We start from the raw sequence: 26,000 nt of genomic DNA, 5'->3' as shown, positions 1-26,000 counted from the left end.
GTCCCAGTGTGCAGCATTAGCAGAAAAATTGACATCAAGATTAGCAATTCATAGCAATGAGGTTTTATGTTCTAAGACAAAATCTTGATCTCTAACAAGGAAGTTAATTATATTGAGGACAACACATGAAAAGTTTTCTTAACAGGAATGACAGATCATGTTGCACTACAGACAAGAAAGATATTTGCTATCTAGAATCCATCTTCTAATCCTTCCAGGGCTCACCTTAAACTCTACTGTCCCGTTCTATGCTCTAAAACCTTTTTCTTTCAGATTGAGATCCAGTATAATCAGATATTAACACAAGTTGTTCTTCTCACATCCTTTTTCCCCATGCTTGAACACCACAAAAGGTGTGTGGATGTGGAGGGACCAATGAGGCCGAAGATTGCTGGTAGGTTTTGCTCTTAAGCTGTTGAAGCAATTGAAGAATTCCCATTTTACAGACCTCTTATCATCTTAAATTCCATTTTACAGATGGGTGTCAGTGCCTGAAGCGTAGATATTCTGATCTCATGCGGAGTTTATTCTGAAAAAAATAACTGAGTTTTAACAATGTAAGTATTTTGTATCCTTAACTTCATAAGTGAGATAAAATTAATGACTAGAGCACCAGACTCAAACTCAGAACTCTTTTCTAGTCCTGCTTCTGTCATCAGGCATAAGGCTTTGAGAAAATATCCCTGATTCCCTTGTCCAGTTCTAACTTTCCTTTTACAGAGGTTAGTACTGAAGTTCTGCATTTCTCTTCAGCTATGTATATTCTGTGAAAATGTGTGAAGGCACTTAAGCTCCTGGTAGGAAATCTGAATTAATATTTAACACAAAGTGCTGCTCACTAGCTTTTCTGTGACTTAACTACCAAGTTGTGGTGGTTTTTTTTTTGTTGTTGTTGTTGGTTTTCTGTTGTCGTTGGTTCTGTTTCTCGTTTTGTTTTTTTGTTTGTTTGTTTGTTTGTTTTGTTTTGTTTTTCAGTATCACTGTAAGTGTGATGTCAAAACTTTGGAAGAAGGTACAGTTCCTAGGCCCTAATCATCACATCTCAGTTTCTTTTTACAGTTCAGGTGAGGTAAAGAGGCTGTCAGTGGGATTTCAGAATTTTTTCTGACAGCAATCATGCAGACTGAATTTTATAAACAACCCTAGATGGAGAGTTTCTCAGTGGAAATAGGAGATATACTCATAGGACATGCTGTATTTTTAGTATTTTGAAACATGAAGTGATGCACTGAGCCTGAGTCCTTGCGGTCAGAGCAGAAGTCAGAGCAATACTGGCTCCGTCTGAGGCTACATTTACCGAAACTGAGGACCAAGCTGTGCCTCAGGCAGTTTGCAAATATGAGGAATGTTTCAAGGCTGTTTACCCTACTCTGCCATATGCAGGTATGGGGAATTGACACCTTTCACCACTGCAGTCCTTCCAAGGGCTTAAAATAAAAAAGCATGTAACCCCTGTAGAGCACTACATTTCAAATTGGCTTGTGAGATTTGAGTTTTAAGAAAAGTTTTATGTATTTCAGACTGTCCAGCAGTGGCAGGCTGTTTTAAGGAAACAAACAGACAAACAAACAACTCAGCAAATATCAAGCAAAGTGATACAGGAATGTGAATAGAAGACATATGAAGAAATTTTTACCTTCCACTCAGCATCTGTGAAGTTTCCCCTGAAATACTATGGCCAGTTTGGGCCACATTTAAGAAGGAGAAGAGCCTGTTAGAGAAAGTCCTGAGGGTAACAATAAGATTAGTAGAGGTTAGGAAGGACGTATGACTGAAAAGTTGTGTTTGTCTTAACATAGAGAAGAGACATCTCAGAAGACACACAAAAATAGCGTTCAGATTGTTACAAGAATAACAGAATAAATTTTTCCCATGACATTGAGGATAGTACAAGGAATAATGGGCTTAAATTAAACCAAATAATTTTCAGTTTAAATGTGTTGCCTACAAAGAGATTAAACCCTGGCGACGCTGAAGAGTTGTTCTTTAAGAACAATTAAAATGCAACTACTTAGAATGACAGGGGTTGCATTGTGTCTGTACTGGGCTAGGAGAAGGACTGGAGCATCTCTAGAAGTTCTTCCAGACTGATTTGATATAATTCATCTACATTTACATAAAAGATTCACATTCACGTACATTTTTTTTGGCTCAGAAGAAGGTCTTGCTTCTGCTTTAGGACAAACACTATGTAGCAAGCCCTGATGAACACCTATTTTTTTGTCATAATTTTCACTGTTTCTCCTAGCTTTACTTTCCATTTGATCATTGCTGCAGTCTGATTGCTTGTTCATGTGATGTCAGCCCTTATTGCCTTTATTTTTCTCCCTTCCCCTCCTGTGCCCAGCAGCCTGAGTCTTCCCCTCTCCCCACTGCTATTACTCAACCCTCAGCTTCTAACTGTTCCTCTCAGACTGGAAGTGTGAGATACTTTCCATGTCCATCAGCTTGTTGACCTTGGAACCTCTAAATTGTGGAAACTGAGTTTGCCACACAGATCTGGATTTAAAACACCTGACAAAACCAAGCGTGGAGCTACTGAAGGAAGAGACCTCTTCTTCCCCTGCAATTTAGCAAAGTCACCACTGTCAAAAATGAAGAAGATGAATTCTGCTCTCTGGCCAGAAGTTCTGATGAATACGTTAGCCTGTTGGGAAGCCAAGATCCACAACTTTTTCTGGCTTCCAGATCACTGATTAAGGTGGCCCCTAGTAAGTGTTCAGTGCTAAACAAACTAAATCATGATTTCCTTTACTAATACAGGGCCTCTGCTCTGCAGAACTTGCAAATCTGCCATGATGTAAACATCCTTCCATCATAACAGAAACAGATGTCTTTCTATTAGTTATGTTGTTATGTCTGCAGGTGCCAAAAGCATCACACATACTATTTGCTCTGTGCTTGAAATAGCGATGGGCAAACTTTAGACAGTTTGGTAAAAATTCTGTTATGGCTCGATGGGACCTGAACTTCTGTGACCTAAGTAAATCAGGAAAAAGAGGCTGTAGGAATCTGTATTTTTTTTTTTTTAAATTTGAAATTATCAAAATATGCAGAAATCAGGTCTAAAATTACTCGGCAGCTTTCAGTTATATATCATCTCTAGGCTGTAGGAAACCAGCGCACTGGAAGAAAATTTTGGACTGTAAATTATTGACCCTGTTCTTAAGAGAGTAGTCCTATGGATCCATATCTTGTGTTTTGTCTTTTATTCATTTCTAGAAATCAAGAATTAAGGTTTCTTTAGGAAATGAGATGTTTTGCATGGTCTGGGGCACAAATCATCTTTCTATTTAGGGAACAGATAACATGACAAGTAGGGAAATGAGTATTTTTTGAAGGTAATTTTTACCTCCTTAGAAGTCATTGATGTCTTATTCTGAATAAATAAAAAATTATGAGAGGTTAATAAGGATAGAAAGTGTATTGTCCTTTGCAGCATGATTGCTAGTAAACCACCAGAGATTTATTTTGCAGAGAGGAGCTTGAGTTAATTTTGACTTTATCCGAATTCTTAGTCTTACTCTTTGCTGTCAATTGTTTTTGAAATGATATGCACTGAAAATTGTCAAAATTTTAATAAATTTTAGCTTCCTAGAGAGGAAGGAAATGTGACAAAAACTTCTACTATAAATGGATCATAGGATATTTTAAGAGTGCCTTCCAGAGCTAATGACTCATGTCCATGCAGTGGAATGATATCCCAGGAATTCTCTAAATATTGCCATGGTATAGTGATTCTGATTGAATATCTTCTATATTGCACCACTTTTACTGCCCAATATAATAGTTCTGCCTCATATCACGAGGTGAAGAAGAAAATGAACTGAAGGACATACAAACACATTCACTTCAAAAAAGTGTTGTTAAGCTTACTGACAAAGTCTTAGATTGTACCCAAGAGATGTTTAACGTAGCAATGGACCTGAGTGAAAAACTCTGGTCTCCTGTATACATTTGCAGCTGTTTTATTCATCTCTGAAACACAAATGTTAGCCCTATATAAAAGCTGATTCCCACCTAGATCCAAAAGATATCTAGATACAAATGTCCACATTTCAGTTTACATATATTTTTGAAAAATAAAAGTCCCACTTTTATATGAAATTCCAAACAACTAGTAGTTTATATTACTGTGCTGTGTTTTCTAATAATGCATTTCTTAGTGATCAGATATTGTAGTGGTGGGAATATTAGAAAGGCAGCTATATGCACCTCTAAGACTTCTGGCAATTGTCTCATGCTGCTGTTGGTACTGCTATTCTGACCTGATGTCCACATTAGAAAAACCTAAAATAAATGTGTACCTGAAACCATAATGCCATGCCTCGTAACAGCTTACCAAAAGACAATTGCATAGTAATTCCTTTTGTATTTTTTTTTTTCCTGACATTATTTGTGTGACTTTCTCTCATGTGAGATGGCATCTAAAGAGCTAGAGATTCTTGTGAGACAAAACCAAATGTTATGAGTTAATTATTACAAAATGTGAATGAAGGACAGTTCACCGAACCACGTTAAGCTTGGTGAATGAGGGAAAGAGATTTATCATTTTGAAAGTTGTTAATTGTGCCTGTTTCTCTGTTTGGAGAAGGGAGTCTGTAGGTCTGGGCCAGTTGCCCTTGGGGACCTATCTGTTAACTCACTGTCACCTTTTCTTGAGATACCATCATCTTGTAATGCTGAGCAATAAAATTTGTAATTGTAGGTCTTTTGAAGCCCATACCTAAAGGACACTGACACAGTTTGTTTACATTGAAGGAGTTCACAAGAAAATCTGAAGTAACTAGTGAGGATAATGGGTTGGTACCAAGAATAAACTGTACCAACTATAAACTGGTATTTCAACCAGAGTTCTATTTAGCTTTGCTTTGCAGTAGAAAAAACGCGGTGTTAAAATGTCTCAAAAAGGATGCTCTTTCCAAAATGGACTATTTTCCTGAAAAAGGTCAGCTCACTTTGGAACTGATTAACATTTTAACTACAACTACATTTATTTATCAGTTTATTTTCTTTTCTATTAACCACTTACTTTTTCCACAGCTAGCAATGGGAAACACACGGAGTTGATCATTTATGGCATCAATGGCTAAATGCAGTCTTTGTTTTGGGGAATTTTCTGGCTTCTTCATACTTTGTTTCCAAAATATACGCATAGGCTCTGATTCAAGAAAGTTACTTTACTTCAAATCTAAATTTGCACATCTTGCAGTGGTACAGCTCACACGGACAATACTTGAAATGCACTTTGTTAGTTTTCCTAACTGATGTCATGACAGACTTAGCTGCATTAATTAATATGTAAGAATAAGCGGTCCTGAACAGCTAAAGTGTTTTCATACTCTTTATTGAGGTTTGATCTATTGGCAGAATCACTATTCTGCTTCTTTGACCTGCTTTGGACTTGGTTGGATCAAATCTCCGTACTACGTTTTCTTGTGTTTCTGGTTCCAGATTTAGCCATATCAGGTCTATCATCAGCTGTTTAACCTTATTTATAACAGGTATTACTGAAGCAAACTGATGCAATACTATTTTAGGTGTTTCTGTGGTACAAAGAAAAGGATAAAGGCTAGCCAGAACAATGATGCTTGCTGGCATTAGAACAGTTCTTCACCATGTCCAGGTAGTCGAGATGTATACAAAGAATGGTCCATTGGCTACATCTACATCAGTAAGAGGTGCTAGGGCCTATTACTGTATGTCTCTGATGTTTAGTGACCCAGTTTGGCTATGTCCATCCAGTTAAACTCTCATCTTCCAAAGCTGGAGTGTTGCATCCAAATTTCTTACTGGGAATGGTTCCTGTACTGTGCTTAAAATTCAGTGATGCTTGGGAATTGTTTGCAAGAGTCCTGGATGGCATAGGCCAAAAATAAATACAGGATCTTTAAGCAAATAATTATACAGATGACTAAATTTCAGTGCATGGGACCATTGCCATGTACCAGTACAGACGCAATCATAATTTCTGTAACAGTGATAGCTCCAGAGGATGCACAGCACAAGGCACTGAGGAACTGCAATGTCTGGTGGGCACATAGAAGCACTGTCAAGTTCTTGGATGTGGTTTTAGACAATGGTCATGGCAGTGCCTAGCAGAAGTGATAGTGGTTATGCCACTGGCCTCACTTTCCTCTTGTGTTCACCAGCAGGGACAGAGTTTCGTTCTGTGTGACATTTTCAGAAGAAATTGATCCTGTTTTCCTTTTAGTCTGCAGGGCATTTCAACAATATAACGAATAAATATCTATACTTCAAACCTCTGACATTAACATTAATTTGGATGTTTTTAAATGAAATTGGCCTAATATGTCACCCACTGTTTGGCTTCTTTATTTTACTCTGAGACAAAGATGCTTCTTTCAAGTATCAGTCCTTCTCCTATTGGGAAGCTCGTTGTTTCCAAACAGTGCTATTGAAATTATTTCTGACCTCTAATGGCTTTTCTCATAAAGAAAGAACACATTTGAACTATTGAGTTTGATGGCAGATGACTAAATGAAGCCACCACTTAGGTTTGGCCTGACAGCACTACTTCTGGGCAATACTAGATGAAAGTTGAATTGGCATTTTTATGCCCACTGCCTTGGTCAGATGCTTGGCAGGACCAGATGTTACTCTTGTTTTCTTCCAGCATCACCTACAACAGAACAAAAACACAAAACATGCCCACTGAAGCCACTGGAAATTGCTAGCTGTCTCCTGAGGGCCTGGGGGGTGTTCACAATTACTGATCCACTGAGTGCTACTCTGCTGATTATTGCTGTGATATTGCTTTGCTTCCAACACCTGTGGGAATATCCCCTGAGCATGGACCATCCACAGCAACCACTGAGCCTCCTTCCTCTGAGGTGACACATGCAGTGTGCAGATGAACAAAAATAATTTTTCAAAATCAGGCACTTGAAACTGTTTGTTTGTGCTTAAGTCAAACCTTTGTTTTTTCCCTCCACAAGTATGTGTGACCACTCTTGGAAAAAAAGGTTCGTAAAAAAAAAGTGGAAAACAGTTTAGTCATTCATGTTTCTGTTTTAGTTTAACATATTTGATGTTCCTATTAGTTCCACTTGGAGAGAGAAAAAGGCTTTCATTCTGCATTAGTTGATTGTTTCCATCAGTCTCCCTTCCCCCCCATTTTTCACACCTCCTACTGTGTAGAAATGCCTGCTGCACCATTTATTTTTGCAATGTGTAAACTGTTACTTCCTCCAACAAATCAGATCTGCTTAGGGTGAAATCAAAGATCTGAAGAGGTGACCATCCTGCTGGTTTTGACATTTTAAGATTTTAGTGCTATGCAAGAAGCATCTGCCCTTTCTGCCTATGGATATTTATTAAATCTCCAAATGAATTATGGAATCAGAAATGAACTATTTCGGCATAAGAAGAAAAAGAGAGGAGACTATTCCAGGAAACACAAACTGCAGTTCTTGCAATGAGATGTGATCTGGCAAGTAACAGGGTGAGAAATAATTAGCTTCTCTTTGGTGCCTTCAAGCACTGGGCAAGAGTGCCTGGAACTTAGATTTTAGTGCCAAGGTTAAAAGTCATGGTATGGACCAATTCAAAACTGACAGATTTGTGTGCCTAAGGCAGAAGTCAGAGTATGGCCTCCTTCTACAGATGCTGGGCCCCATTCTGCAAACCTCTACTCATGTACATTATCACATATCTCAAAATAGCTCCCTTGGCCTTGATGGGGAGATTTTACTTGTGCACAAGGGTTTTTGGGATGGAGTCTGTGCATTGTTTGCTAAAAAATGTTTAAAAAGCATGATATGACATTGTAGTCTGATATCTCAGCAATGCTCAGGTTATGACTTCCAGGATAAGAGCCAAGATACATACTCAGAGGATGGTACAACCTGTCTGACATGTCCTAGGATAGGACAAGCCATGCTATTCACTCTTTTTTTTTAAAAATAATTTCATTATGCCAGTGCTTCTTATCACTATAGTAACTGCACATCTTCTAGTCATATATTAAATGACATGACTAACATCTGTTGCACATGGTTTGTTCTGTTTTGCATCCTCTTCTAAATTGGTAGAATTAAATCTGTCGAGTTGAGTGTTCTGGTTTTGGTCTTTTCCTTGTAAAATGTACATGAAATGTAGGAGAGGACAGAGTGAAGAACTACAGCTTGTGCTCTGGGGAGGAAAGGTGACAGCGGTGACAGTTTTTAATCCCTGTGGAAGTTTGCTTTGCCCTGAGAAAGTTTGTAGTCACACTTTACTTTTGTGCTATAAAGCTGTTGCACCAGGGAGGAACATGAAAAAAACAGAAATCCTAAACCTGCCCAGTTAGATGTCCCTTATGGCTATGGCTGTGAAAGTGGAACACTTGGTGTCATTTGATGTCAATTTGAGCCATCCAGTTTAAAATGAATTCAATCATCTCCAAATGCTCAGGGACTCCTAGACAAATATTTGGGCACCAGCACCAAATCAGCTGTTGGCTGCTGGAGCTGTGCAGGAAAGCAGTTGAAGCTCTTCAGGTAGCTCCACATGAGTCACGTTGGGATTGTAGGGCTGTCCAAACTGTGGAGAGGCTGGGGGCTATGTTGTTGGATCTCTTGCATGCAATGACCAGGACAGCAGGCTTGAGTACACCTGAAGTAGCAACCTACGCTCTTCCAAGACCACCTCTGAGAACTGCACATCTCCATGCTAGCAAACCTCTTCATCCTTCAAAACAAGGCAGTTTCATGCAAGCGGCCCACCAGGAGAGGTCTCCGGCCTGGTTTAATCTGTGACCAGCACTGAGGGATGGCTTCTGTTTGATTTACTAGTGCGAGCAAACCCTACAGAAACAGGGAAACTTCTCTTTTTCTTAGTTCCCTTACTTTTTCTCCTAATTTGACAGTGGCATCTCTGTATCTTTATACACATACTACTCTTGCTTACCTCAGGTGTTGCTACTGCATGAATGAGGTTACACAGCTCAGTTTAATATTGCCAGGATTGAGGCCTTAAGTCATTGCAAGTTTTCTTAAACTGCTTAAGGATTATCAGGAAAATAGAAAAACTGAGGCAAAGTACTACTAAAATCTCCTGTAAGGAGAGAAGAGTTCTTATTCAACTCAGAGCTGAATTTTCATTTTGTCTTCAGTGATGCTTGAAGCTGAGTTGCTTTTGAGCAGCTGCTCCTTTGGAAGCTGATTTGTTCAGTTTAGGATGTAGGTAAAAGTGTTTTCCTGCAAAGAGAATAATTATACGCTCCCGAATACACAGAAGCATCAGAATTCACAGCATGCTTTTTACAAGGGTAATAAAGTTTTATATGCGTACACAGAAGAAACGGTTTGCAGCAAAATACTTAATTCACCCAATTATCCCCCAAAATAAATGGGTGGGAAAGAAACTGGCAAAATTTGGCTCACGCTTAATTATTTTACATTTTGACCTTTTTGTTCTCAGCAATAAATTCCCATTTCTGCCACCCATTTCTTGGTACTTGGTCTGGACTCTTGTAACTGAACTCTTAGCATTTAGGAGACTGCCCAATGTCAGTGTGAAGAATATGGGAAAGGCTTGACATCAATTACAACATTACACACAACATAAAATTTAATGGCTTGAATCAGCCTTTCATTGCTATTTAAAGCAACCGTGTATGGTTTCTCTAAGATCCTAAAAATTAACCAGCTTCTAAAAAGTCTAAATTTTTCAACAGCACAGGATCTTACCCTGAGGTTTTTAAAATGTTATTTCAGTTCTGTGGTATAACTAGGGGGAACATTTGACAGGTACGTACATTTTTTTAAAGTGAAAAAGAAATTGATCTCCTGGGCAAACAAGAACCCCGTGGAGTAAATTAAGAGAAATAAAGTTGATCAGATTCTCTGCTGGCTCGCGTTCTTTGCAGCTCCTTTGAGAGGAGGTGAGTGGAGGCTGTGAGCCTGACGGGCTGAGACCTGGGGAACAATTCGGCCTGGAGATTTTTATGTTTGTTCTTAAATAACCATGAATCACATCAAGGACTTGGGTGGCTTAGTGATAAAGTGCTGCTTTTCCACCTTTGTGGCCAGAGTCAGAATTACATGGCAGCCTCGGCTTTGTCTTTCACCGATGTGCAATCGTCTCATAAAACACCGGTTTCTGCCCAGGGGAGAGCCAGGAGGAGGAGGACATGGTTCTCTCTCACCTCTGGTAAGGGTGGTCCCCGCAGGTCAGAGCCGAGGTCGCCCCAAGGGTGGTATGAGGAAGCTTGCTGGTCCTGCAGCTGCAAATTCTGGGCTGTGGATAAATAAAAGGCTCAGTTTCTAATTTTTTAACTAAATAATCAGATAAAACTTGGGGAAAAAAAAGACCCTGAAACTGTTCTTAAGGGGAAAAAAAGGTCCTCAGGAGGTGTGCAGAATTGCAGAATCTGCAGATATGTTTTTACTCAGTGCTCTGGAGTATAATTAAAAACCCACTTTGATACAGGGTGAAACAGTTGCACACAGACCTTGGCCATCCCAACTTTATTAAGGGCCTAGTTGGGAGAAATATATAACATTTACATTAGGAATGTTTCACTGATTTTATTTACAGTCCATAAAATTTTACCTCTCTAAGCTGCTGCTGTCTGCCAGGAGTAGCTTTAGTTTGGACTGGATGAGCAAGGATGCTTAGTGAGCTTTATTTCACACTGTATGAATGCTGGTGGTGTTTTTTTGGAAATATTTTTTCCCAGCTGAAGTATAGCTGTAACCACAACCTAGGTCACAAACCTTTCCTGGAGGGGTTGTGAAATTTTCCACAGAATCTGATGTTTTCATTGTTGATTTTTCCTGCATTTAAAATGTATCTAGTTTTAAATATAACATTTTGCCTTATCAACATTGGCAATTACATGCAACTTTTATTGACTCTATGGAAAGAAATAGCTATGGGTCTTTAGCTTAGAAGTCTCTGAATGTCTCAGGAAATCTTGGAAAAACCATTCAAAGGCTAGTCATAATTGCAGGTACTTGACAAGCAGCTTTTCCCATGCAAATCTGGGAATCTTCTGTCCTTCCACCCTAGTCCTGCAGGAGAAGCCAAGGAGTGGAAATGTTTGGACTGGGACCGTGTCATATCCCCCTTCCTACAAGAGGACCTAAAGGAGACAAGGGAGACTGAGGTTTCCAAAAGCAGTCAGCAAGGCCCCTTCTTGCACCCAGGGAGGTTAGTGAGGGATAATTCAACTTCTGTTAGAACTCAGGCCAACACACACATGCATACGTATTTTCTGCAAAGCATTTGAAAAACAGTTTAATTCTTCAGGCAAACACCACACTCGCTCAAAGAGAAGACTGGAGTCACCTCTAATGTACTTGTTGTGATTTGATGAGCAGTATAAATGACATTCTCCCACAAAAAATAAACACCAGAAAAGAGAAACTGGTTCTGAACCTTGAGGGAGGAAAACATCCCAGATTAAAAATCAAGTACTGGTCATAATATCATCTGGAAACTACACCAGCTGGTCTTTTTACCTGGTACATGTTTGGAACATAATAAAAATGAATGTTAAATGAATCATTTTTATGTTGGAAATTATCTATGAATTTATTCTCAGGAAACAAAATCTGTTTCGTTACCTTCATGGCTTAAAGGTCCTCAAAACTCTGCTCAGTTTAATGGACAAAAAATATTTAAATAAAGCATTGTCTGCTGTTGGACAGCAAAGCTTTCAAACCGCAGCTTATACACTTCAAACAGTCCCCAACGAATCAGCCACACAAGACATAAAAACCCCTAATCAATGCCATTTTTGCATAAAAAGCAAAGACTATGTTTCCCATCATAAAATGTTATGGTGTTTACACAAAAGCTGCAGCTAACCTCATAAAAGTCTATTGATTTCCCAGTGGGGTCCTCAGAGGACACTTGGCTGTGTTAGACGACACACTGATTTCTAGCACCAAAATAACCCTGGTTTCCTTTTGGAGACTAGATGCATAAAACTGCTCTTATCAAGTGGGCCTTTTGATGAGCTCATACTGAATTCCTCGTTCAGAGAGCTGCTTCTCAAGATCTTTGCCTCCAGTGGTCTTTTTATGAAGACAGACAAAACCACTGTAAGTAAATCACAAAATTGGGAATTTCTGTTACTTTGCTCTGGGTTTTCTTTGGTGGTAGGGGGGGTTTGTCCTTTTAAAGAAGTGACTCTCCTAGAACATTATTCAATTCCTACAATAAATAGAATAAATAGTCCGATTCTTAGAACAGCTAAAGTTCAGTAGGAAAACAAAACAAAAAAAAAAAAAGAAGGGAAAAAAAGTAGTCATCAGAAGGAAAAAAAGAAGAAAAATAAGATTAACAGAAAATCTCTCCTGCTGACTAAAATTAATTTTAAATGAGGCATATACTGAGAATTTCTATTTGTAAAAAGTTTTTACACCAGGCAATTAGACAAACTTTTCTCCAAAGACAACAGATTTGCCATATTTTCAGAGAAATGTCAAAGGATTTTTATACAATGGTTAACATCAAATGTTTCATTTTTCCATAGGGTGAGTAAAACAGAATGATGTGAAAAAAATAATAAGAATATGACCAAATTCTCTGTTGTGGCTTACAATGTCATATAAGATTTAAAGTCTTATAAAACCTGAAGTCCTCTGGTAAAAAGTCATTGTTATAAAAGAAAAAGAATGGGAAAAAGAAGACACAATTGTTTTCTTTCTGTTCTTGAATCTTATAGAATTTAAATGAACTGAACAAATTAAATCCTTTCTAGACAGTTACACCAACTCCAATTAGATTTTGTTGCCAGAACAACTTACTCGCACCATTCCTATTATTTACTTAAAAGCATTTAATGTTAATGTCTAACAGGACAAATCCTATTCTGTCCAGCTAACAGGAGCTGGAGAGTGCTTTCTAGGGAATAAGATCTAGTCTTGCAAAATCAGATATTGCAAGATCAAATAGATTCAAAATAAAGACGAATTGTGTCACAAAACAGGTCTTAATTTTAAGACAACTCATTGCAAAGAGACCAGAGCAACTAGTTTTAAATTACAGAGAAATTTTGGAATGAAAGATGGAGAGATAAAGCATGTTTACTGGGAAATCCTCATCTTTAACTAATAAAGGCTTTTAATATGTGCTTTTCTTTCCCCTCTTGCTCAATTAAAAATACATTAATACAATGTTAAGTTTGAGATTTAAACCCACAAGAGTCAGGAAATTCAGAATTAAGACTCCCTTAGCAACCTTAATTTTTTTCCCATTTTGCATATTGTATTTTATGATAGGGTCTTTCATTACATGATCACGTAACACTGTGGCAGTGTGACATGCAAAGCGTAGTATTGAATAAATATGGTTTGTTATGGAGGTTAAAGAAATGTCAGTGTCACTAAGTATTCTTGCAAAAATGTTAACAACTGCAGTTTTTATAAAATTATTGTTTCATTATTAAAAAAGAAAACGACACTTTCAGCATACTGTTGTACACCTTCTTAATAATAGTGTGTGCAAATGGAAAAACAAAACAAAACAAAACAGAAGATATTTTTCTCTGTTTCTCCACAGACTGTTCTCAAACGCTTTTGGAGAGGATCTTTGAGACCTCTGTGTTGCATGTTGCATGTTGCATGTTAGGAACCTTTGCTTTCTCTGTGTTGTATCAAGCCCTGGGAAGATGCTGGGCTACTGTTCTGGAAGATGAATTGGCTTGTTAACCACAAAAAATAAGTTTGGGGAACTTTTTCCTATAAAAAATAGAAATGCTCAAAAATATCCCCAAACTACTTAATATCGTATAAGTAATGTGCAAGTCTTGACAACTGAGTTTGGGAGATGTTTTCAGAAGTACTCTTCATTTCTGCGAACAATTTTTGATCTGGTCACATGAAGCTGTATGGGAAGTAAAGATCTCAGAAATTCCCCATCAAGCCCACTTGACTGCATGGGCAGTACCATGTCAGCTTCTGTTAGGACATTATCTCATAGACATGCAAGTTCTGTAGATCTGTAGTAAGGCTACCCTCTTAAAAAAAACATCCAAGTAGTATAAAGATGCATCCATGGCTTCAAAGACTGTCCCAGTCCTCAAGCAGGAATTCTTAGTTGTATTTCTTTTTTATTTAATGGCAACCATTCTGTATTAAGAACATGTCAACATGTTTTTTCTTTGGATCACTCCATTGGCACAAAAACTTTAAAAGAGAGACTAGTAGTTCCCTGATGGGTAATACGAGGAAAGTTCTCGTGCTGTGCATGTGTCCTGGCAAGCTCTCTGTTTAACAGTGCTCATGTCAGAATCAAAAGCACAGGAATATATTCAGAATGATGATTTGAGAGACAGAAGGTGTCCCAGAGGTTTTGCCCAAGTAGGGTATGTACTACAGCCAATGGCATAAATGCTTGAAATGTTTATAAACTGAAATTTATTGAGAGCAGCCCTACAGAGAAAGACTTGGAGGTATTGGTGGATGCAAAAAATGAGTATAAACCAACAATGTGCACTCACAGCCCAGAAGGCAAATCATATCTTGGGCTGCATCAAAAGGAGCATGGTCAGCAGATCGAGGGAGGTTTTTTCTGCCCTTCTGCTCTGCTCTGGTGAGACCTCACCTGGAGTTCAGCTCTGGAGCCCTCAGCACAGGACAGATATGGACCTGTTGGAGAGGGGCCAGAGGAGGCCACAAAATGATCAGGGAGCTGGAGCATCTCCCCTATGAGGACAGGCTGAGAGAGTTGGGGTTCTTTTGTCTGGAGAACAGAAGGCTCATGGGAGACCTTATTGCGGCTTTTCAGTACCTAAAGGGGATCTACAGGAAAGATGGGGACAGACTCTTTATCAGGGAGTACAGCGACAGGATGAGAAGTAACAGTTTTAAGCTGAAAGAGGGTAGAATTAGGCTAGATATAAGGAAGAAATTCCTTTCTGTGTGGGTGGTGAGACACTGGAACAGGCTGTCCAGAGAGCTTGTGGATGCTCCATCCCTGAAAGTGTTCAAGGTCAGGCTGGACAGAGGTCTGAGCAACCTGATCTAGTGGAAGGTGTCCCTGCCCGTGGCAGAGGGGATGGAACTGAAAGATCTTTAAGATCCTTCCAAGCAAAACCATTCTATGAGTCTATGAAAACTCAGCTTTCATTTTCAACCTTTTGACCAGGAACTTGGAATAACTCTACCCTTTAGCACGATTAATTCTTTATTTTTAAAATTTTCGATATTTTAAATATTATTTTTAGCATCTTTATATCCCTGCTTAACTTATCATACAGATGTAAGGTGGTGAAATCTAATGACCTGTGACAAACATAAAGTCATTTTAGATGATATATAGGTCTTATCTGACCCTGAACTTCCACCTGGGAAGTTGGACTCAACAATCTTTATGGGTCCCTTAGTTACTTTGTTGCTTTGCCAGGTTTGTTGATTAACATGGAGACCATCCTGGACTGCAAGCGTACTTAGCACAAGAAATCCTTTCTCTCTGTGTTGGGACTCCACAAGGATCAAAATTTAAGCCAGACCCTTCTAGCAGCTGGCAGTTCCAGGGCACTGTGGGTGCAGCTCTCTTTTCTGCTCATTGAGGCAAACAAGTTGCAATGGGAAGCTGCAGGAGGAGTGTGGTCTGTTAGCAGTGAAGCAGCGCTCTGCACTGTCATGTGGCAGTATGGGTGCAAAAGGGAGAATGAAGGCATCTTCCTCCCACCCCAGCATTTGCATTTCTCCTCTTCTCCAGACAAAAGAATCAAAGAATCACAGAATCACAGAATGATTGGTATTGGAAGGAACCTATGGAGACAATCTAGTCCAACCCGCCTGCTAAAGCAGGTTCACCAGAACAGGTTGCACAGTTTGCTGTTCGTGTTTAGGCTCCTGTCAAGCATAAAGAAATATATAAATTTATAAAATTCACCATATATAAGTCTATGTGTAACATATAAATAATGTTGTAGAGTTAAATTGATCCAATGGAAGCTATCTCATTTATTTGCTTTTTTTTTGTGTGTGCAAAACAACCTTATTCATGTTAGAAGCTGATGGGTCACTTGATGTCACTTGTCCATATTTGTTGGTCTTCCCCTCTCATAGCGAGGTTTGCTTAGGTCTTGAGCAGATCCAATGGTTTGTAATCAATACTGCCCCTGCCCCTCACCCTTCCCTGGGTTTCTGCTCTCATTGTTTTGTCTCTAATGCTTATTTTACCCTGTGGTGGGCTGCTTCAGTCCAAAAAAGTGATAGAAAACCAATTAAGAAAAAGTTGACTGTCTGCTGATTAGCAAACTGAACTGGCTCTTTAGGTGGTCAGGTGAGGGCAGGAGCCGGAACACTGGCATAAGATAAACAACAGGGAGGAAGGGAAAAATAGCCCTCTTTTCAGAGGTAGGAAACTGAAAAAATTGTGAAAGTTCCTTTTGGCACAAAAAGCTTAAGTGCCAACACTTGCAGGATGAACCAGCTACAGAAATCAAACTGAGTGGACAATAATAGTGATTTTTTTTGGTGGGATTAATTCCCTGCTCTGATTCAGCGGGTGAGTGCACAAGACAAAATCTCATTGAATTGTCACAGGTTAGAACATTGTCTAAATTAAGTGTTGCAATACAACTACATTAAATGAGGTGAGTGCCATGATGAGTTATATCTATTATTTTTGACTGTTGACAGAAACCTAAAAAATAAGAAAAACAGAATGCTGGAGATTCAAAGTATTTACATTATTGATTTTCAAATAAAAAGAGCTTTTATCCACAGGAATTACAGCAGTCTAATACAACATCAATTTGAAATGAAGTAAATTATTTGAAATATCTCTTACTTATAGAAAACATTTTGGAGTGTGTCAATAATGGTTTTAATTAAATACTACCCTAAAAGCTTTGTCACTTTTCATACTGTCAGAAAATGCTTGACATTAACTGTCTTTTTTCAATAACGGCATTATTTTTCATTGTTCAGCTGATGATAAACACAATGATTTTTCCAGACTCCAATATAATCATGACAAATGGAAGAATTACTGTAACCAGTATGATGAGACACTCTGAGTTATCAGTCATCCTTTCTCCACTGCCACCCCAGTCTGTAAAATGGACATAAGGACTATTTGTAATTTAGCTTACAAATTTTGAAAGAAAACTATTGAATTAAGTATTCTGATCCTGAACAGACTGTTATGCTGCTATGGAAAAGGAGATCACTCAAGGTCACACTGGAGTGATGGTTAGGTTTCATATTTTTTGCTGCTGTGTTCATATTTACTTATTAAATATGCCACCTGTAGGTGGTAGGAATTGTTTATTTTTTACAGATGTGCTACTATTGGATGTTATGTAGGGTCAAGTTAATTTCCTCAAATATCTTACTATGTCAGACATCTTTTCTTTTGAACGTTGTTTTCTTTTTCTTTATGTATGGAGCCCTTTATGCTGAATCAGTAGCTCATACACTTGCAATTAAATATGAACTGGTACTGTGGCTTCAGTGAGTCACCAGTTTACCCTTCTGCTCTCTGAGAAGTCATGCAAAGGGGAGACGGAGGTCATTGCTGTTCCAGGAGTTTAGTCAGCTTGTCAGGTTATTATGATTGGTGCTAAAAGTCAGTTCTGATTTCAGACAAAAAATATATGGTGAGATTTTTTTTTGCAATTCTGACAACGGTGATTTTTAACATCAGGACATGACAGCTTTATGTCTTTCTCTCTATGGCCTGAGCACACTCTGTATGTTTAATTCTCCCATCTCTGAGACTTTTAACCTAAAGATACAGAGAGGAAATATTTATAACTGTAAGGATGTCCTGGCTTTGATTTTATTAAGTGTACTGGTGTTAAACAATGTGTATCAAGTAGGATCTGCTCCCAGGCTCAGCACCCTGCTCCCACCTCTGCTCCCTTGGCAGAGCTGGGGGAAATGTGGGCAACCCCTGAAACATCATCACTGCAGTGTGGAGCTTATTTGCAGCTTGATGGCTAATATGGCCTCTGCAGGTCTGTGTGTGGCCTTAAGTCACTAAAGGAATGTCATTCTTACTGAAATATTATGGACATGGGTTGCAACAAAGTTTGCCCAGAGGAAACTCTAGAGAATGAAAGAGCTGGAGTTGTGGGTTTTACCTCAGAGCAGCTTTTGTCTGCTTAATGAACTGAATGCCTATTAGCTACTGGAGCTCATGGAGTGCTGTCCTGGAGGGCAGTTTTTCAGTAAATTCAATTCCCAAAAGCTCCAGTTCCTGCAGCAGGAGCAGAAGTGCCATCGGTGGGGATGGTTTGCATTCCTAGTGCAAACAACGGCATAGGCATTTGACTGATTTCATACTATTGTGAACTCCCATTCTGGTTTCGTGGGACTGAGTTTCTTTTACTTCTGATTTTAACAACTGTTCTAGAATTTCTCTAATTTACATAAATAATGTCTCCAGGATTAAGATTCACAGCATCATAATCAGATCTTTCTAAAGCTGTTATCCCTTCTTCTTTTAGTTCTAGTAATGGTTTGTAAGACTGGAACCTCAGACGTCTTTGGGATACTTACACACAGTGGGAAAAGGAAATAGGAAAGTGGTCGAATCTCCCTTCTATTGATGCAGAAACTGAGGCGGGTGCTAGACTCTAACCTTAACAAGTTTCTAGTTTAATAAGAAACGTGCAGCTCTCTGGACTCCAAGTTCTCTTGCTAACATGGTCTGAGCAGGAAAGGCAGCGCTTGGACTATGAGGTTGTACTGCCCTTTCCTCCTGCAGAGCAGCAGCGAAAAGCCTGAGGCAAAGTCATCTTAAGGGAAATGTCCTGTAAGGTTAAAAATAAAATTGGGGAAGAAGACAATAAAAGGGTTTGTTGATTGTCTCTATTCTCCATCCTGCCTGGCAGCCCCTTTTTAAGGTTTGCCTTATGGTCCTGCCAGTCAGGAAACAGGAATTAAAGATCTGTCAATCACAGATAGAAAAGAAACATTATCCCATCCCATATACCTTTCCTTTTACAATGTGGCTACCTAGTCATCAAAGCCACTTCCAGTTGTTTTTGTCTTTTCCTGCATGCTGAATGTAGCTGATGAGTGTCTGAAATACCACTACTAGAGAGAGGCTGGCTGTTGAATGCACGGTATTTGGGGCTGCTGCTGAAGGTGACAAGAGGAGAAAAGTGCACAACAGGATTACACGTGGTCATCCTGTTTGTTAGTGCCCGCTTGGTTCCCATCCTGCGTCCTGGACAGAGTCCCTGTGGGAGGGTCACCCAGAGGACTGTAGTCTCTGCTCTTGCTTTGAAGTTCCTCTTTGGGAGGAAGTGGGTGGGCTGAGATTTGTACTTTGTCCAAGACTGAAGGATGTCAAACTCTTGTCTTTCTGGAAAGTGAAACCATATCACCCATGGAGTGAGCTGCTGGGGATAGTGGGAGCAAAGGACACTATATCAGACCGAAATCCAGGTGAAAAAAAGATCTTCCTGTGAAAGTGCAAAACTATCTTACGGTCCTATGCATTGCTAATGCTGGCTCTCTGGAAGCTGACATTTTTTGGGCATCCTAAGCTAAACGTATTGCCTTACATTTAGGGACTGTCAGGGAGCACATTTCAGAAAATAACATTTCACCTTCAAGTTCACTTCCCTGTTGTCTAGTTGATCCTGTCTTCCCTAAACTTTGGGGCTCATCCTTGATGCTCTGTCTTTTAGTTCTTTCTCTCTCTCTTATTCACTGATTTCTTCCTTCCTTTCTTCCTTTTTTTCCTGCTTCCCACTTCACTCAGGGTTGTGTGGATTGTGAGGACTGAGAAGGACAAGTTACTGAAATACTAAGTGACTACAGCAACCTAGACTGTGGAGCAGATTTCTGATTTTTGTCTTAAATCCAAAGATTTTTAGGTTTATTTCAGAGCGGGTCAACCAGAGTTTCAACTTTTGAAGAAACACAATGATTTCTTGTGGAAGGGAGTAAATTTCAGTACTTCAGGGAAAGAAACAGAGTGTGTTCCTCACTATACTGTTGAGTATACATTTGACTTTCCCTCTAGGACCTGTGAAACAGGTAAAATAGTGGAGAAGAAGATACGGTAATATTTTCTGTTTTTGTGAACTTGTAGGTGAAAGAGTTCCTATTAACTAAAGACCTTAATCTTTTTCATTGGTGTTGGCTGTGGTTAGAGGACAATCAGGTTTCTTTCAGGATTTTTCAGTTTCAAGATTTCTCTGGTGTAAAAAGATTGTGAGGAAAACATGATTTTATCCAGGGTGACTCCAGTTACTTTATCCTGTAGTCTCCTTCTATCAAGGAAATAATTTCAGATTCTCCAGCAATCCTCAGTCCTTCTGCAGTTCAAAACTTTGCACTTCCCTTTGAGATGATCAGGAAAGATGTCCATCTCATGTACTAAATGTGCTAAATTTACTTCTTCTTTCCCCAAAAGGCCACTTGAGCGCTTATTTCTGTCCACCAGGCAGGTGAAGGGAAAGTACGTACGTGTGTGAGAAAGTCTGTGCTGGATCAGACTGAAGGTCCCCTCGGCCAGGTCTTGGCTCTGAGAACAGCCAAGGAAGTTGTCCAAAGCCAGGGAAGGTCCTGCAGAAATATTTCTGTCTTCTCTCTCCTCCCACCCAGCCTCCAGCAACCTGGGATTTCCTGAGCATGACATGACATCTTGGTGGACTCTAAATTTAATTTGAGTACAATGCCTTTCTAAAATTACCGTATTTGTTTTTTTCAGTACAGATGTTAGGGCAGCCTAGGCTAGCCCAGAAGATGTCTTAGGTGCCACACAAATGTGAGACAGAAAGATCCTCTGCCTCATCAGGACAGTGCTGACAGTGAACTTGCAGTGCTGGTGTGTATAACACATTAAACACTTTAAAGCAGAGGAGGCTGAGGAAGCTGTGAGGCACTATAAGTCTGCAACAGTATCAGCACATCAAGTATCTACATGTTTTCCATTTTCCTGTAGGTATCATGACAGAGGAAAGTTCAAGAGAAGGGCCTGACGGATGCTTTTTGCCAAGGAAGGGCAATGCAAAAGTTGACCATCTTCTCATCTTCTTTCTAATTTTACACCTTTTAAATAATCTCCTTGTTTTAGTTCCTAACAAAAAATTACTCTTGTGCATGAAGGAGGAGTACAGGCAAAAGTACAAGGTTCTTCTCTGGCAACTGACGATGTGGATGCTCAGGATCAATACCAAGGGAAAAAAAACAAAACAACAAAGGAAGGTCGTTCTTTTGGTATTCATAAGAAATGGAATAAGGTAGACAGGCAAATATAGTTAAAGACTTGAAGATACAGCAAAGAAAACAATTCAAAGTTGGGAAGCAGAGAAAAAGAAAAAGAAATCGGTATGTTTAAAGTGATGTACTGGGAAAATGATTTTCCAAGGGATGTTCTGAGCTGATACGAGCGGAAAGGTTGCTGTTGACCAGGAAAGAAACCTCTGAAGTCTCCATCCTGAAAAAAGACCCCAGCTCAAGCTTTCTATATTTGGTTACTTGTGAGAAAGGGTGGTAAGAGTTACCAGTCACTAAACACCGGTGACCTATTGTAAATCCCTGGGATCAGCAAACAGCCATGATGAGTGTTAGGCAGTAATTCCAGTGGTGCAGAGAGGCAGCTCCTCAAGTGCTGAGTGCAGAAGAACTTGGGGAAAATTAGGTTCCTACCACAGGTTTCGGATTTTTTGTTTATACTGTTGAACAAAAGCTGTGAAGCACATAGGTACAGTACCCGCCTTTTCCTCATCTGCTAAACTCTTCATGTGTGTGGTTTTTTTTTGTTTTTTTTTTTTTTTTTAATATAAAACTGCCACGTTTTTGTTTGCATGGTCATAAATCTTGAAACAGGTGTCTAGCAACAAAAAAAATTAAAAAGCCTTTATGAAAGACAACAACTTGTAATATGTTCTCTCACATTAGAGTTGATGGTTTTTGTCTTTTAGCATCATCCTCAACATTAGATAATTATGCTTTTTAAATTTTTCAGTAGTTTTAATGAACATGGTGGAATTGAAAAATAAACCCTTGTACACAGAACCTGTCAATTCCCTTCCCTTCCCTTCCCTTCCCTTCCCTTCCCTTCCCTTCCCTTCCCTTCCCTTCCCTTCCCTTCCCTTCCCTTCCCTTCCCTTCCCTTCCCTTCCCTTCCCTTCCCTTCCCTTCCCTTCCCTTCCCTTCCCTTCCCTTCCCTTCCCTTCCCTTCCCTTCCCTTCCCTTCCCTTCCCATCACTCTCATAATTTGTTCCTTTACGCTGCTTCCAATAGCCACTCTCGCTGGTAGCAGAAATACTGTAACTCTGATGTCTGTCAGCTTCTCTTTCTTTCTCCTCTCCCCTTCAAGTATGTCGCTTACTGCTCTTCTCCAAATGGCAAAAACTCTGTGGAACAGCCCCTTGCTTAACAGGTCAAAATGTGAGTTCTGGCTGGAGATTGCTTTGGTTTCACTCCCTTGGGATCTGACAGTGCCAGAAATCAAAGCATAATTCTGCAGATGTTGAGATCCTGTGAGCCCCCTAGGTTGCAAAGCTAAGCCATAAAGCCAGTTGGCACCGTGTACGTGTGCTAAGAATGTAAAACTATACATTTTTAGTTTTCAACCAACAGTGACCGACTGCTGGTAACTTCAACAAAGTGAAGCATTGCTAGCTTTATTTTTGGAGAGTAAGTGGCTCTGTGCATTCCCCTGAGCTTTTCTTCTGTTCTAGTGCTGCTGTTTTAAATATACTGTTCAGAAGTATAGAAGTTTCTTTGGTGCCTTTCCAGCATATCTGCTGTTCTTTAAAGGGATACCGTACTCTGACAACACCTTCAGTTCACAGCAGAAAGTTTAAGAGTTATTTCAGCAAATCTTAACCTTGTTGATTTCAAACTGTTTTACCTCTCTTCTGAAGGAAATACACTCAAAGGGGAGAAAAAACCCCTACAAAGTCTAAACTAAAACAAGAAGATGATGGGACAACTAGCAGGCTCATCTGCAAAGAGACATTAGATAGTTCAAAATGTATATGGGAGCTTAGAGAGATATGGCACAATTCTGTTCTGTTCACTATTGGGAAAACTGAAAAACAATATAATTAAATTTCTTAAGGGACTGGACAATAAACAGTAGCACAATATCTTTTAATGTGGAACTTTCCTTTCATGCATTCAAGTTCATTCAGTGCAGCATGTCTTTGCTGAATCTTGAGAGTACAGATAGCTGGTTAAAGCAATGATGCTTGTGAGATGTTTTCTGAGATGTTTTGCAGATAGGTCTGGACAGAGCAGGGTGGGAAAAGATTTCCACTTCCTCCAAAGTTTCAGAATTTGGAAATGCTTTTAATTTCTTACTAGGACAAAGCAAAGACTTTCAACTTTTATATACAAAACCTATTCAGTGAAGAGATTGCCCCAATATGGAAAGATGTCATGGTCTTGTGGCCACCCAGGACTTGATAGAGTCAGCTTCAGACTGGGATGATAGAATTTACCCCTGGATAAACAGCAGGCTGAATCAGGATCTCGTCAATGCTGTGTGAACAATGTGGCAGGCGATCATGTTTATTTCTCCAGTGTCCAGCCTTGTACTCTGACTACGACATTACTCTGAGCTTTTGTTTTTCCCGGTTTTGTTCAAAATTCCAGGACCTGAGGAACCTTTCCTAAAGCAAATTGCACCCAAACTGCTAGGTTCTCATGCACAGCTCAGATTTCAATGAAGTGGTATTTTCCGATGAAAAAAAAAAAAAAAGTTTAATTGAAAAATTCCTGACAAGCTCTAATCCTATTAACTTCACTGTGGTTGCACATATGCTAATGAGAGCCGTGTGTGTGAGACCGTTGCTAAATTTGCAAAACACAATACTCAGGACATGCATATTATATGTAGTTTGACACAGGCACATATGGTTTATATTCTGTATTCTAAAACAATATTATGAACATTTTATAAGGTTGCAAAAGTAAGTATTGTAAATTCTAGAAACGCAAAAGTTATTGAGGCATGCACTTTGGACTCTCCCTTTCTCCAGTATAATTGGTCATATACACCTTTCACTTCCTCCTCTCTTGCTTGTCCCTCTCATATTCCTCCTCTCTCTCAATGCCTTCCCTCCCTGGTTATGCTTCCATTTTAGCAAATACTTCCTCTCACACGTGGCTCTAACATGTCATTAGATGCCGTTATGAGCTGGTATTGTTGTATTGGCTTCTCTAATCTTCTGTCCTGTTAGGTCAGACTAAGCTCTTCACAGAATAGGATACTTGCTCCATGGAGTGTGGGCAGTGATTACTGCATAGGTGCATTGTTCTTGATTGATCTTTGGACACTTCTACAGTAAGCACAGTTCAGTAATAATTTATGACATAGAATTATAGAATCATTTTGGTTGGAAAAGACCTTTAAGATCATCAAGTCCAATCTTTAACCTAGCATTGTCAAGTCCATACACTGCGTCCATAAGAACCTGATCTACACGTGTTTTAAACACCTCCAGTATCATTGCCTTTAGCTAAGTATTTGGCAACTTTTAAGGGATCATTTTTTTTGACAGGAGGTGTCCTTGTGTAGCAAAATTGTGTCAGTTTTCCTGTAAAAGTGCATCTTACTTTACAAATAAATAGTTGTTGCTTTTTTGCTAAGGTATGTGATTGACTCATTTTGATACTCACTATTTCAGGTTTATGCAGAAGTCTTTGCTGATATGAAGCTCCAGTGAAATCATCAAGGCAGATGCTCAACGATTTGCTTCTACATTTTAACTTTGAGACTGAAGGCAGATATGCATTTCCTCAAGAGACAGAACAGACTGGGCTGATGGGAAGGATGTCAACCCAAAGGGTAGGAGCATCTCAGGTCCCTCATCAAAGCTGTTGTCTAGACTGAGGTAGGCATCTGTGGTCCATCATTAATCAACAGAGAAGGAATGGCTGAGTTACCTGTCTTAATCACCTGTCTTAGGACAGGATAAATTGTCTTCTGGAGACACTTATTTTTTCTAATAGAGAGATTTTAACCATCCTGCTTAGATATCATGACAATTTTTTAGGTAACTAAAGTATGCTGAAGTGAATCTCACATTTTGTTTCAGTTTCAGGTGACTCCTGTTGCTTTCATGGTATGGGATTTTGTGTTGCCACTTGCAAGATGGTGAGGAAGTCAGCAAAAGGGGGACAGCATTGTATGCATTCTGCAGCAGAGAAGCTAGTCTAAGCTACAAGTTCTGTGATGTACCACGGCAATTCTGGCATATGAACATTAATATCATGCTGACCTGAAATGAAGTGTTTTTATTCAGCTTGACAAGCTGGAATATTTAGAATCAAATTGACTTGACCCAAAGAATGCATTTTCCTTACATTTTCCCTATGGAAAATAAAAACATTTATGAAAAAAAAGTAGCATTTTCCCACAGAAAACTGTTTTTTACTACAGAAGGAAAAAAAAAGTTTTGATGGAACATTTCCAAACAGCTGTAATTATAGTGCATACATAAAAGGGGCCAAATTGATGCTGTAAGGGCATTCTTGACTATGGTCTATCTGTAATCTCTGAGTGCTAGTCTTTGTAACATCATAACTTTTGAAAGCTATGAAATTTTTGAAACATTCATAACTTCTCAAAAATTCATATAAATGTATTATGTTGTACTCTGTGCACATTGACCTGTGCTAAATTAAAGGGCAAAGCCATGATTTGCTCACTCACCTATTAGACACTGGGCAAAGACCACCAAACTCATGCTTATGTCTGAAGCTGTTGCTGTATCTGATTCCAGGTCCCTGAAGAGTTCAGTTTTATATCACCAGCAAGTCAAGAGGAGATGAAAATTATAATTCCTAAAGTGTGGAAAAGAATTTGGCTATTTTCAGATGAGCTGCAATCCAGTTTTCTTGCAAATAGGTACATTTTGGGAAGAAGAGAGAGTTGTTGCTCTCCTCCCTGCAACCCCCACTGGAAGTAACAAGCTTATTGCATTTTACACCCAGGTGTTTGCCATAGAATCTGACACATAACCGTGCCCTGGAAAACTATAAAACAATATAATTTATAGAAATAAACTGAGTGAGAATCATTATTTTTTATTGGTACCACTTAATGTGCAGAAA

At 39.2% G+C, this 26,000-nt stretch overlaps 1 long non-coding RNA gene across 1 annotated transcript; it reads left to right on the top strand.

Annotated features, from left to right (window-relative positions):
• Positions 1-340: 340 nt before the first annotated feature.
• On the top strand, positions 341-25,956 carry LOC139827778 (uncharacterized). Its single transcript, XR_011738715.1, has 4 exons — positions 341-394; positions 478-557; positions 24,572-24,778; positions 24,983-25,956. It is a non-coding gene; the product is annotated as an uncharacterized lncRNA (long non-coding RNA).
• The last annotated feature ends 44 nt before the right edge of the window (positions 25,957-26,000 follow it).

Source organism: Patagioenas fasciata, chromosome 3 (assembly GCF_037038585.1).
Source record: "Patagioenas fasciata isolate bPatFas1 chromosome 3, bPatFas1.hap1, whole genome shotgun sequence".
NCBI classification, from domain to species: Eukaryota; Metazoa; Chordata; class Aves; order Columbiformes; family Columbidae; genus Patagioenas; species Patagioenas fasciata.
This window is presented reverse-complemented; position numbering and strand designations above follow the sequence as displayed.